This window comes from Haliaeetus albicilla, chromosome W (genome assembly GCF_947461875.1).
Source record: "Haliaeetus albicilla chromosome W, bHalAlb1.1, whole genome shotgun sequence".
Taxonomy (NCBI): Eukaryota; Metazoa; Chordata; class Aves; order Accipitriformes; family Accipitridae; genus Haliaeetus; species Haliaeetus albicilla.
In genome coordinates, this window is record NC_091515.1 from 36318393 (window position 1) to 36333381 (window position 14989).

Below are 14989 nucleotides of genomic sequence, written 5' to 3' on the forward strand. Positions count from 1 at the left end.
TCCTTGTTTTGTGCCGGCTGGTTCTCGTATTGCACTATTGGTTGGTTTTAACATTCAGCCATCCTTGGCAGCAGCAAAAACAAGGGGCTCCGGTGGATTTGGCTCTACGGGGGTTCCACATATTTTTTGGGCTCAGCGGGTCTCTAATTCCAGACCGACTCTCAGTTGTAGATGGAATGGGGAAATCCTTGCCAAATAATTGAGTTGTCTGGCACTATTGATACCGGAGCGGATGTGACAGTTATATCGCACTCTGTGTGGTCCTCTCATTGGCCAATTTCCAAAGTATTCACGGCAATTACAGGCATAGGAGGTCACGCCATTCCATTGCAAAGTGTGTATTTGGTGCAAGTGATAGGTCCTGAGGGCAAAAGAGCTACCATTCGTCCTTTTATCCTCACAACTCCCCTAACTTTATGGGGACGGGACTGTCTTGCGCAATGGGGATTAAGCATTGGGTCAAATTTGTTGTAGGGGTCACTGAGGTGCAGCACACCCTGAAATTAACGTGGAAAACTGAGAATCCAGTATGGGTGGATCAGTGGCCCCTGACACTTGAAAAGCTGCAACATTTACAATCATTGGTGGATGAACAGTTAAAGGCAAAGCATATTGTACCTACGACTAGTCCTTGGAATTCACCTGTGTTTGTGATACAGAAAAAGAGTGGAAAGTGGAGATTGTTACATGATTTGAGACGTATTAATGCAGTATTAGAAGACATGGGTCCTTTACAACCAGAACTCCCATCTCCCACTATGATTCCAAAAGATTGGTGTTTAACAGTAATTGATTTGAAGGATTGTCTTTTTACGATTCCTCTAGATCCATGTGATGCCCCCAAATTTGCTTTTTCTATTCCTTCTGTTAATGCTTCTGAACCGAATAAACGGTATCACTGGACAGTGTTGCCAGAGGGTATGAAAAACAGCCCTGCCATTTGCCAATGGTTTGTAGCAAGGGCTCTTTCTCCTGCTCGAGAGAAATTGCCTAATGCTCTCATTTATCATTATATGGATGATATTCTTGTAGCAACACGGACGGAATCAGAGATGCAAATAGCAATGTCTGTCGTGTTAGACAATATTAAACTTCATCATTTGGAGGTAGCTCCAGAGAAGGTTCAAAAAACAACACCTTGGAATTATTTAGGGTGGCGAATAACTAATCAGCACATAATACCTCAGAAGTTGAAAATTATCACAGAGGTTCAAACATTAAATGATATGCAAAAATTACTTGGAACAATAAATTGGGTCAGACCGTTATTAGGCATAACAAATGAAGAGCTGCATCCTCTCTTTCAGCTTTTAAAGGGAGATCCAGCATTGAATTCCAAAAGAACTTTAACTCAGCAGGCGAAGTTAGCACTTCAAAAGGTGGCCACAGCAATGTCTGAGAGACAGGCTCAGAGATGCGATCCTGATCGTCCATTTCAACTGATAGTTTTAAATCCTGATTTTCAACCATATGGTCTCATTTTTCAATGGGACGAGAAACAGAGAGATCCTCTGTTGATAATAGAATGGATTTTTTTTGTTGCATCAATTCAGCAAAACAATAACAACAAAAATTGAAATGATTGTGTCTCTGATTTTGAAAGGACGACACAGGCTGCTATCTTTGAGTGGCCAGGAACCTTCAATTCTCATATTGCCTGTCTCTATGCAGATGTTACAATGGATGTACCAAAACTCTTTTTTGTTTCAAACTGCACTGGAAGGTTTTTCTGGAACCATTTCAATTCATCCACCAAGTCACAAATTGTTACAGTTACAGTTTAATGTACAGGAACTTCCCAAATGTAGTTCTGTTCCTTTAGACGCATTGACAGTTTTTACAGATGGATCAGGAAGAACGGGTCGAGCTGTTATAGTTTGGAAAAATGATCAGAACGAATGGCAATCGGACATTGAGATAGTAAAAGGTTCACCACAAATTGTTGAACTATCTGCAGTTGTTAGGGTCTTTCAGAAGTGGGACTGTCCTATTAATATTGTAACTGACTCTGCTTCTGTTGCAGGAGTTGTGAGCTGTCTTGAAGCCTCTTATTTGAAAGAAATAGATCATAAACCGTTATTCGTGTTATTTCAAACTCTTTTGGCCTCGTTAAATCATAGAAAAAACCCAATATTTTATTATGCATGTGCGATCGCACACTTCACTGCCTGGACCATTAACAGAAGGTAATAGTATGGCAGATTGGTTAGCTGGACTCACTGTCCTTCCTAATGCATTCGAGCAAGCACGATTTTCACACGCCTTTTTTCACCAAAATGCAAAGGCATTGCAAAAAACATTTCAACTCACTTTGAATCAAGCCCGTCAAATTGTGACAGCTTGTCCGGATTGCCAACAGACGACTCCGTCTTTATCATATGGACTCAATCCAAGAGGCTTGCAAGCTTTAGAGATTTGGCAAACTGATGTTACTCACATTACAGAATTTGGTAGATTAAAATATGTCCATGTATCTATTGATACTTTTTCAGGAGCACTTGTGGCCACCGCCCACACAGGTGAAAAATCCCGTGATGTGTGTAAGCATCTCTTACTCGCTTTTGCAACCTTGGGTGTTCCACAGCAACTAAAAACGGTCAATGGTCCAGCTTATGTATCACAAAAACCACAAGAATTTTTACAACTATGGGGTATTCGGCATAGCACTAGTATCCCTCATTCTCCCACTGGTCAAGCGATTGTGGAACGCGCTCATGGTTCGCTAAAAGCGATGTTATTAAAACAAAAAGGGGGAGTAGGGAATCTCTCTCCACAAGAAAAGTTAGCTAAAGCCACTTATGTTTTAAATTTTCTAAATCACTGGTCTGATGCAGGCGGTCCACCGATTTAGAGACTTTTTATCCACATATCAAGAGCGGCCGGAAATTAGGGGTAAGGCCATGGTTTTAGTTAAGAATCTAGAAACAGGGCAATGGGAAGGTCCGTTTCCATTAATAACCTGGGGGCGAGGTTATGCTTGTGTTTCCACAGATACAGGCCCACGATGGACTCCCGCTCGATTTCTACGACCATCATCATCTGGAACATCCTAGATGGTGTGGCAATATGAATACCACCTGTCCTGGTTTCAGCTGGGATGTAGTTAACTGTCTTCCTAGTAGCTGGTACAGTGCTATGTTTTGAGTTCAGTATGTGAAGAATGTTGATAACACTGATGTTTTCAGTTGTTGCTCAGTAGTGTTTAGACTACAGTCAAGGATTTTTCAGCTTCTCATGCCCAGCCAGGGCACCTGACCCAAACTGGCCAACAGTGTATTCCATACCATGTGACGTCCCATCTAGTTTAGGAACTGGGAAGTGGGGGGGGGAGGGATTCGCCGCTTGGGGACTGGCTGGGTGTCGGTCGGCGGGTGGTGAGCAATTGCCCTGCGCATCATTTGTACATTCCAATCCTTTTATTACTACTGTTGTCATTTTATTAGTGTTATCATTATCATTATTAGTCTCTTCTTTTCTGTTCTATTAAATCGTTCTTATCTCAACCCAGGAGTTTTACTTCTTTTCCTGATTTTCTCCCCCATCCCACTGGATGGGGGGGGAGTGAGTGAGCGGCTGTGTGGTGCTTAGTTGCTGGCTGGGGTTAAACCACGACACCACCTCAGGCAAAAACTAACGTGTGGGTCACCTTGGCCAACATGACAGGTCAAGATTCTCTGTGCATTGCAACCGCATCACAAAGCCCATGAAACAATAGACAGGATGGCTATGGCTCATGCAGCGCGCCTGGCCAGCGAGCGCATGCGTCATAGGCTCCCCATGTTGCAACCGAGGCAGGTTATGGCACCCGCTGGCCATGTGTGCCGAAACCCATTCCTCTGCAAATGTATAAATACTGGGATTTTTCCGAAGAGCATCGGGCTGGTGTACGGCAAGGCCACCGTTGCCTCCGTGGGGACGCCCACGTAAAGCTGGCACCTACCGATCGCTGGGCTGAGCTCGCGGAGCAAGACGGCACAAGAACGTACGGATGGTCCATCTTCCTCACGGTCCTCGGATGGACGTAGTCATGGATACCGCCGCAAGCCAAAGAAAACATCTGGATGACCCTGGCTAACGTGACCGGACAAGATTGCTTATGCTTCAGTACAGCAACACCGAACAATCCCTTTTCCACATGTTTAATAGGGGGTTCCGCTGGCATCAACGAAGTTTAAGAACCTATTGATGGAGACCCCTGTGCAGCAGGCCATGGACTCAATGGATGGGAATTCCTGGTTTCCACGGATTGGGCATTCACCCTCATTGCCACCCCAGGAATCACAAATTCTGGGGTCCCTGAATACAGATTGGTGTAGCATTATCTGATTTACTGTTAGTTGTAGATGGTATTAGACACGCAACCTTACAAAATAGAGCTGCTCTTAAATCATTAGTTAAGACACTTTTGATTTGTCTTGTAGTGTTTTTATGTATTTTAATTTGTGTGCCTTGTATGTTGCAATGTGTTCCAAAAATTAATTGATAGATCAAGTAAGGCTGTGTTAATTATAAACAAAGAAGGGGGAGATGTGGGAGCACTTGACTCAGTGACCACCTGTGGAAACAATGATATTATTGCTCTGGTTGGCAGAAAACCATGGGAACAGTGAAGTTCCCAGTGAAGTAATCATGCTGGAAGGACACGGAGCCAAGAATAGTGTAGAGATAAGATAGTTGCTGCTGAGATGAAAATTTTGGAAAGCTTCTGCCTATGATTGCTGGCTGCTGCGTCAGACATAGCTAGCAGATAAAAGGACTTGTTTTGTTCAATAAAGGGTCTTTGTTTGCAACCAGCTTCGGAGTCCATTTTTCAATTGCAACAGTCTCCCCTCAGCCTCCTCTTCTCCAGACTAAACAGCCCCAGCTCCCTCAGCTGCTCCTCATAAGACTTGTGCTCCAGGCCCCTCACCAACTTGGTTGCCCTTCTCTGGACACGCTCCAGCAACTCAATGTCTTTCCTGTAGTGAGGGGCCCAAAACTGAACACAGTACTCGAGGTGCGGCCTCACCAGTGCCGAATACAGGGGAACAATCACCTCCCTAGTCCTGCCGGCCACACTATTTCTGATACAGGCCAGGATGCCGTTGGCCTTCTTGGCCACCTGGGCACACTGCTGGCTCATATTCAGCCAGCTCTCAACCAGCACCCCCAGGTCTTTTTCTGCCAGGCAGCTTTCCAGCCACTCTTCCCCAAGCCTGTAGCACTGCATGGGGTTGCTGTGACCAAAGTGCAGGACCCGGCACTTGGCCTTGTTGAACTTCATACGATTGGCCTCAGCCCATCGATCTAGCCTGTCCAGATCTCCCTGTAGACCCTTCCTACCCTCGAGCAGATCGACCCTGCCTCCCAACTTGGTGTCATCTGCAAACTTGCTGAGGGTGCACTCAATCCCCTCATCCAAATCATTGATAAAGATATTAAACAGAATGGGGCCCAACACCGAGCCCTGAGGAACACCACTTGTGACCCGCCGCCAACTGGATTTCACCCCATTCACCGCAACCCTCTGTGCTCGGCCATCCAGCCAGTTTTTCACCCAGCAAAGAGTACACTTGTCCAAGCCATGAGACGCCAGCTTCTCAAGGAGTATGCCATGAGAGACAGTGTCAAAGGCCTTGCTGAAGTCAAGGAAGATAACATCCACAGCCTTTCCCTCATCCACTAGGCGGGTCACCTGGTCATAGAAGGAGATCAGGTTGGTCAAGCAGGACCTGCCTTTCGTAAACCCATGCTGACTGGGCCTGATCCCCTGCTTGTCCTGGACTTGCCATGTGAGTGCTCTCAAGATAAACCATTCCATAATCTTCCCCGGTACTGAGGTCAGGCTGACAGGCCTGTAGTTCCCCGGATCCTCCCTCCGACCCTTCTTGTAAATGGGAGTCACATTGGCAAGCCTCCAGTCCTCTGGGACCTCCCCTGTTGACCAGGATCGCCGATAGATGATGGAGAGTGGCTTGGCAAGGACCTCTGCCACTTCCCTCAGTACTCTTGGATGGATTCCATCGGGTCCCATAGATTTGTGAGTGTCCAGATGGCGTAGTAGGTCACTCACTATTTCCTCCTGGATTAAGGGGGGGTATATTCTGCTCTTCATCCTCACCTTCCAGCTCAGGGGGTGGAGTACCCTGAGGAAAACTGGACTCCCTATTAAAGACTGAGGCAAAGAAGGCATTAAGTACCTCGGCCTTTTCCTCATCTCTGGTGGCTACGTTCCCTTCTGTATCCATTAAAGGATAGATATTCTTCTTGGGATTCTTTTTACTGTTAACATATTTGTAAAAACATTTTTTGTTGTCCCTTACAATAGTGGCCAGATTTAGTTCTCGCTGAGCTTTTGCCTTTCTAATTTTCTCTCTGTATGATCTAACAAGATCCCTGTACTCCTCCCAAGTCGCCCGCCCTTTCTTCCAGAGATGATAAACTCTCCTTTTTTTCTTGACTCCTAGAAAAAGCTCCCCGTTCAGCCAGGCCGGTCGTTTCCCTCGGCGGTTCGACTTGCGGCACATGGGAATAGCCTGGTCCTGAGCCATTAAGATTTCCTTCTTAAAGAATGTCCATCCCTCCTGGACCCCTTTGCCCTTCAGGACCGTCTCCCAAGGGACTCTCTCAACCAGTGCCTCGAAGAGGCCAAAGTTTGCCCTTTGGAAGTCCATAGCGGTGGTTTTGCTGACCACCTTCCCTGCCTCACCAAGAATTGAGAATTCTATCATTTCATGGTCGCTAAGCCCAAGGCGGCCTCCGACCATCACACCTCCCGCCAGTCCTTCCCTGTTCGTAAACAACAGATCTAGCAAGGCTCCTCCCCTGGTTGGCTCACCCACCAGCTGTGTCAGGAAGTCATCTTCCACACACTCCGGGAACCTCCTAGATTGTTTACTCACTGCTGTATTGTATTTCCAGCAGACATCTGGAAAGTTGAAGTCCCCCACGAGAACAAGGGCACACGATTCTGAGACTACTGCCAGCCGCTTGTAGAATGATTCATCCGTCTCTTCAACCTGGTCGGGCGGTCTATAACAGACTCCCAGCACAATATCAGCCTTATTGGCTTTCCCTCTCATCCTCACCCATAAGCACTCCACCTTGTCATCAGAATCGTGTAGCTCTGTACAGTCCAAACATTCCCTAACATAGAGAGCCACCCCACCACCTCTTCTACCTTGCCTATCCCTTCTGAAGAGCTTGTAGCCATCCATTGCAGCACTCCAGTCACGGGAGTCGTCCCACCATGTTTCCGTGATGGCGACTAAGTCATATCTATCCTGCTGCACGATGGCTTCCAGCTCCTCCTGTTTATTGCCCATGCTGCGTGCATTGGCATAGATGCATTTGAGCTGGCCTATCAAATCCACCCCTAACATTGGCACGCTGCCCCCAGGCTCATCTCTGGTGCACCTAGTTTTATCCCTTACCCCCTTCAAACCTAGTTTAAAGCCCGCTCTATAAGCCCCGCCATCTCACGAGCGAGGATTCTTTTACCCCTTTGAGACAGCTGGATACCATCTGTCGCTAGCAAGCCTGGTGCCGTGTAAACCTCCCCATGATCAAAAAAACCCAAATTCCACCGATGGCACCAGCCTCTGAGCCACGTGTTAACCAGGTGTGTTTTCCTGTTCCTTTCAGTGTATTTCCCTGCCACTGAAGGGATTGAGGAAAACACTACCTGTGCTCCCGATCCTTCCACCAATCGTCCCAGTGCCCTGAAGTCCCTTTTGATTGCCTTTCGATTTCTCCCTGCAATCTCATCACTACCAACCTGCACAACCAGCAATGGGTAATAATCAGAGGTCCGAACCAGACCAGGGAGTTCCCTGGTAATGTCTTTTACCCGGGCCCCAGGGAGGCAGCAGACTTCCCTGTGGGATGGGTCAGGTCTGCATATTGGGCCCTCTGTCCCCCTCAGAAGGGATTCGCCTATGACAATTACCCTCCTTTTTCTTTTTTTCAGAGGATGTGAGAATGCGTGGTGCTGCCCGACTGAGCCTAGGCACCTCCCTAGATAGGGCTTCATCTACACCCTGATCTTCATTGACCTGGTCCTCAAGTTCCAGAGGCCCATACCTGTTGCATAGGGGCAACTGGGAAGGTGAGGGAGACCAGGAGGGGACTCGCCTGCCTCCCCGAGCAAGGACCTGTATCCATTCCCCTCCATCTCTTAGGTCCCCTCCTGCCCGGTGACAGGAGGGCAGGGGAACCTCTGCTTCTTGTGGAGCCTCCATCTGCTGCCTCTGCCTCAGGGATGGTAGGGTGAGGCTCCACCAATCTATCTCTCTCTCACACTCCCTGATACTCCTCAACCTTTCCACTTCCTCCTTCAGCTCTGCCACCAGGCTGAGCAGATCATCCACCTGGTCACACCTCACACAAGAAGTGTCCCTGCTGCCCTCCGTCGTCAGTGATAGACTCAGGCACTCCCTGCAGCCAGAGACCTGGACAGCTGCATGTTTACATGGGAGTTCTGTCTGCATCGCCACATTTTTCCTGACAATGGCTTTCACCCGAGTGGCAACCATACCTGGGTCTCCCTCTGGGCTGTCGTCCACCGCTTGAGTAGCCTTCTTGAGCTGGGAAGAAGGGGGGCTGCGCGAACTGCCTGCGCGAACTGACGCAACGCGCCCCGTTCACCGGAGCTCCTCTATGAGGGCTGCTATGGGGAAAGTTACCTCCATCCCAGCGTGGCAGGTACACCCACCCCGACAGGAAACGAAACTTCTCCGGACAGGGAGGAGAGGAAAAAAACCCCAAACCCTAGAGGCCGCAGGTTGAAAGCCGAACTGACCAATCCGACACGCGTCAGTACGTGGAAGTGTTGACCTTTTGGCCAATGGGGAATAAAACGACCACAGATCAGATTCGACAAGGGTATAAATGGGGCCCCGCCGGAGGACATTTTGAGTCAGTCCTCCTCGGAGCAGCGGGTCTGCAGTCACGGACTCTCCCCTTGGGTCGGGACGCCGCCCTAGGTAACTCCTCGAGGTTGAGAGCCCTCATCTTGTAGGTGAGCGATATGCGCATTTTGAACCATCATTTTTAGACCTTAAGAATTCTCAAGTTGGCTGTGTAGTACTAATTCCCCTTACATCATTGAGCCTGTGGTTCACTAATGATATCGTGGTTCCAACTAACTTTTTTACTGAAGAATAGATCTGATTTTTAACACCTGTTGGATTTGATTGCGTGAGCCTCCGTAACATTAAATTGGCGTAGTCGGCAGGATGGCGTTAATAGAGGAATTATTACGGAGGCACGGCTGTAGCCCTTCTCCCCCAGGTATGGAATGGGCAAAGGAGAAGTGGTCCGACCCAGCAGCGGTCATGGAGAGAATAGAACAATGCCGCGGAAATAGTCGAGATGGCAAAGGCAGTATGTGTGCCATCCTAGGCGCCTGCTTGGTTCAAGCGCAAAACCAAAATAACGATTCTGACAGACTGGCAAAGGATAATTCTAAAAAGCAATGGGAAATAGGTTGTTCGAAGGCGGAATTGAAACGAGAAAAGGAGCGGCCGCGTCTATTAGAACGAAAGATTGAAATTATGCTCGCGCAAGCAAAAAAGCCCCCCAGTGTTACCCAAATCTGAAAGTTAATTACGGGCACGGACCCTGAGGGTTGGGATGGGGACATTTGGGGAGACTCTGATGAAAACAGCTCTGAAGAGGTAGAGGACTTGGAGGAAAGGGACGTGCGACCCCTTATTAAAACAGAAAGGCACACGGGTCCGCACGGTGGGAACCCCCGAGCCACTGTCCGCACGACCCCTTGGACGGTGGACGGGACCCGAACTCAGTGAATTACAAGCTAAGTTTTCACGCAAGCCGGGCGAAACCGAAACTGAGTATTTGCGGAGGGTTTCTTTAACTGGGGGAGATCGGATACTATTGAGTGATGACAAAGCAAGGGGGTTCTGGGGACCGGGAGTGTTTTTGAGTGACGGACCGGCGGGTGATCAGTCGATAACGTCCCGAGTAGCCTATTGGGCTGGGGGTGTGGACCCCAAGGAGAGAGGAGAACCTGTTACTATCCGGGTAAAGGGACTGTCGGAGGTAACGGAGGGAGTGCAAAAGGCGGCCTGTGTTCAGGCCATGTACGACAGAGGGCAGCAAGGGATAGCGATGGCTGTACCGGTGGACCCCCGCCACCCCTTAGACCCCTTATTAGAGGGCTGCCGGATGCTTTAAAAATACACGTCCAGTCCCTCAGAGAAAGAATTCAGGGGGCCATCGAGCGCAATCAGCAGAACCCGCCCGCGCACGGGATGACCTGGGCGGAAGTACTGCACAGCATAGTAGTTCACGGGCGCGAGATGGGATGGGCGGAGCCGAGCGGTGGCGCAGAGGGTAACAGGAAGGTCCGGCAAGCCAGTCGTAAACGCCGCCCCGAACGGCCTCCCCCCCGGGAGCCTGAGCCTCCTTCCCGGGGTCGGCCGGGTCGGAACTACGACCCCGGAAGGAATGGTCTCTGGCGGAAGGCATTGGCACTGGGGGCACCCCAAGCCATGCTGCACGGGCAGGCCGCTGACGACATCCGGAAGCTGGTGGAATTGCTGGAGGGGAAAACTAGGGACCAAAGGGAAGCGCCAGCAACCCCGCCCCCTCGGGAAGAGAAACTGAACCCTTTCGCGGCACTGCGAGGGGAGTTGGAAGGGCTAAAAAACTAGAAGTTGCGGTCTGGGGTTCAGGCCGCCCAATGCGCGTGGCGGATTCTTGCCAATGGTCTGCTGATAAGGAGCCTTGTATACACACTCCTGTGGGTCCAAGACGGATAAGTTTAGAATTTTTAATTGATACGGGAGCCCAAATTAGTGTTTTAAACAAACGACAAGCTAATGAGCTAGGGATTAAACCATCGAGAAAGACTATAAACATGATGGGAGGGACAGGAGCAGCAGAAAAATGTCCCATAGCTCGAACTCAACTTTGGCTACCTGGGGAAAAGAGAATGACTGCTGTGGAAGTGGCTTTGAGCCCCTATGAGGGAAATATACTGGGATTCGATGTGCTGGTGGGCAAACAGTGGTACCTACCCAATGGCAGGGTGTGCAGCTTTGGGGGCAGAGGGGCAGGGGCTACCCTGATACCGAAAAGCAAGTCAAAGAAACTCTCTAAGACTCGTTTTGGAGTTTTAGAAAGCAGGCATTCTTTATTGCAGCGCTGGATGCACGGGGGATAGTTCCACCTAGCGTGCATGCCACAGCTTCAGCACAAACAGGTTATATAGAATAACTAATTGCATATTAATCAGATTAGTATATATATACATAAAAATGGTTATAACTGATTATCATAGTATTGCCTACATCCGATCATGCGCAATGAAGGATCCATTTGAGTCAAAGGGCTGCTTTTGCGACCACCGACCCATTTGAAGTTCTTGCTGGCTGTCCTTGAAGTCTTTATTCTTGTCCTTGTTCTTTGATCTTGAAGCTTAACGCGGTTTCAATCACACGTGGTCAGTTTCAACATTGTTCTCATCTAGCGTACAGGAACATCTAGTCATAAGAGCCAAGAACTGCCAAACTTAGGAGTAACTGCCTCTACTAGTAAATTGCTTGGAAATACTTTTGTCTATTGTTTCAATCATAGTGTTAGTATAAGATTTCTAATAATTATTTACCAAATCTCACTTTTACAGTCACCTAGCAGCAAACCAGTTTCCATGGCTGGTACAAAATATTAAAACCATCAGAATATTTAGACATGCCATACAGAATGTATGGAAATATGCTATCACACATGTGAAAACCTTGCAGGTTGCTCCTGCACTACCGCAATCTAACGTAACCCGTGTCTCTCAGTACCCACTGCCAGCCGCTGCCAAGCGGGGTATTTCGGAAGTAATTAACGATCTTGAGAAGAGACAGAGCACAACTTGTCGTGGTTTAACCCCAGCCAGCAACTAAGCACCACCCAGCTGCTCACTCACTCCCCCCCGCCACACCCAGTGGGATGGGGGAGAGAATCGGGAAAAGAAGTAAAACTCGTGGGTTGAGATAAGAACGGTTTAATAGATCAGAAAAGAAGAAACTAATAATGATAATGATATCACTAATAAAACGACAGCAGTAATAATAAGAGGATTGGAATATACAAATGAAGCACAGTGCAATTGCTCACCACCCGCCGATCGACGCCCAGTTAATCCCAGAGCGATGATCCCCCGCCCCCACCCCCCCCAGTTTATATACTAGATGTGACATCACATGTTATGGAACACCCTGCTGGCCACTTTGGGTCAGCTGCCCTGGCTGTGTCCCCGCCCAACTTCTTGTGCCCCTCCAGCCTTCTCACTGACTGGGCATGAGATGCTGAAAAATCCTTGACTTGAGACTAAACACTACTTAGCAACAACTGAAAACATCAGTGTTATCAACATTCTTCTCATACTGAACTCAAAACATAGCACTATACCAGTTTCTAGGAAGACAATCAACTCCATCCCAGCCGAAACCAGGACACAAGTCGCATACATTCCCCTTATAATTCTCCTGTTTGGCCAGTCCGTAAACCAGATGGGAGGTGATGACTAACAATTGATTATAGGAGATTGAACAGTAATACCCCACCATTAACTGCTGCTGTTCCGAGCATAACCTCAATAGTAACGGCAATACAGGCCGCGGCCAACCCATGGATGGCTGCTTTAGATGTCAAGGATATGTTTTTTTATGGTTCCCCTAAGGGAAGAGGACAAACCCCAGTTCGCCTTCACTTGGGAGGGGACACAATACACCTTTAATCGGCCTCCCCAGGGATAGAGGCATTCCCCCACTATTGCCCACAATGCTTTAGCCAAGCTTCTTGATGCTGTGGAAGTGCCATCAGGTGTTCACATATATCAATATATAGATGATATCCTAGTCGGTGGGGATAGCAAGGAACAGGTAGGGCAAGTGGCTGAGGCCATCTGGAATCCGTTAGTCAAGAATGGGCTAGACATTCCATCTTCTAAATGTCAAGGTCCTGGACAAGAAATTAAATTCCTGGGGGCACGGCGGATAGCTGGAGCAGTTGCGGTACCCGACGACACTCTTATCAGCTATTGAAAAGGGACAGACTCCGGGCAATAAAACGGAATTACAGCAGCTGCTAGGTACTTTGGGCTACTGGAGAAAACATATACCAGGGTTCTCAGTGATTGCCCGCCTTCTCTATGACTTGCTCCAAAACAATAGGAAATGGGATTGGACTTTGCAACATACGGAAGCCCTTAACACTTTGAAAGATGAGCTTAAGGCTTATCAGAGACTAGGCCCGTTGCACCCACGAGACCCGTTAAGGGTGGAATGGGGATTTGCCGCACATGCTTCATACTGTGGCATGTTTCAAAAGGGACCGCAAGGACCAGCTAGGCCTTTATTATTCTCTTCCACTTCATTCAAGGAGACTGAACAATGATATACTCAGATTGGGAAAAGGGGGTCCTTTCCCTCACTAGAGCGGTTAAGGAGGCTGAAAAGCTGCACACATCACAAGATGTTATAGTACAGGGCCCTTTCCCTCTCTTAAACTCAGTCCTCAATGGGTCGCCTCCTCCCGAGGGAGTAGCCCAAAAGGCCACAGTTAGGAAATGGTATGCATACCTAGAAGGGATAAGTCAGCTGTGGGAGCACTGCTCAGCAGTAGCCAAAACATTGGTGTGTTATCAACACCCTTCTAGCTACAACTACAAAGCACAGCACTATGAGGGCTGCTATGGGGAAAGTTACCTCCATCCCAGCCAGACCCAAACCAAAACTACATCACAGGGAGACGGCAAACTTCATCTTTCTTTAGCAGCCATTAGAAAAGGGAGACGGGCATGGGAAAGCAGGGCGATCCTTTGTTGCCCTTGAACCCTATGTTACTGAGGCATCTGAGACGCCCACTGGAAGGCGTCTTCATCTCTTCTATATCCCCAAGCGATCGGGTGAAGTTTGGTGACATGGGCGTGTAAGTGACCCGAGGACTTCACCTTTATTTAGTCTTCCCGGGGAGGAGATGGAAACGGTTTACCTGAAGTAGATGGAAACTGACATATGATGTTTCCTTGAAACTGCACTGGTGCAGTGTTTGCTTACTGAATGATTGAGCTAGGTAACATCTATTGTTCTGTCTGCATCAACTCCCTAAGGTATCTAGAAGGTGTTCCCGCTTCTGGGGGTGGGGGAATTTTGAAGAAGCTAGGTATGGCTTTGTTATGGGTTTGTGTGGCGTGGGTTTTTTTGTTTTTTTTTTTTGGTCGCAGGGGAGGGGGCCGCAGGGGTGGCTGTTGTTGCCGAAGTCCGGAAAAAAACTCCTTAACAGCAATGAGAAGTTAAGAAGCAGGCATTTCTTTATTGCAGCGCTGGGCACACAGGGGATCACTCCACCTAGTGTGTGCACCTGTCTGGTTCGATCATGCAGGTTAAATACACACCTGTTATACATATTCACTAGATTTCTGGGAAATGTCATACATAATCATCAACTGTCCGATAAATCATTAGCATATGTAAATGTCCCTTTACGCAGGCATGGTGAAGTCTCTGGTGGTCTTCAGAAACCCTCTGGTGGTCTTCCATAGTCTTCCTCACTTTGTCCGATAGTTGACCTCTCTTATGTGATTCTGCGCAGTACGATTTTGCCATCATGTATTAGATTTACATAAAAGTACATTCAATGTTAATCCTTACATTTAATGTTTCTAGTGATTGGCCCTCAGTCACACCACCTTGTCAATATTCTTATACTAAAACATTCATTGGTTAATCTTACTTAATTCCACTAACTGGAATCTTGATCAAAGTGGGGTTTCTAAGCAACAGAACTAAGGTCCATAACGATCTCTCTTAGTTTCTTAGGACAAAACACTACAAACTAACAAATCGGTCAAAGTTTCTATGGTAAACTAATTTTAGACAATACTTATTTTCTTATGATTGTATACAGCACATTTTGTATGTTCTAAGTTTCGATGGCTACATTGCGAGCTTCAAACCCCTATATTCTACAATCTTTACCTTTTGATCAAACC

General features: G+C 47.9%; 1 long non-coding RNA gene across 1 annotated transcript in view; it reads right to left on the bottom strand.

Annotated features, from left to right (window-relative positions):
- The window catches only part of LOC138683428 (uncharacterized), a 109790-nt gene that overhangs the window by 21442 nt on the left and 73359 nt on the right, over window positions 1–14989 (bottom strand). The window contains exon 3 of the long non-coding RNA XR_011322958.1: window positions 12333–14022. This is a non-coding gene — a long non-coding RNA (uncharacterized lncRNA). The remainder of the gene's footprint in view (window positions 1–12332; window positions 14023–14989) is intronic.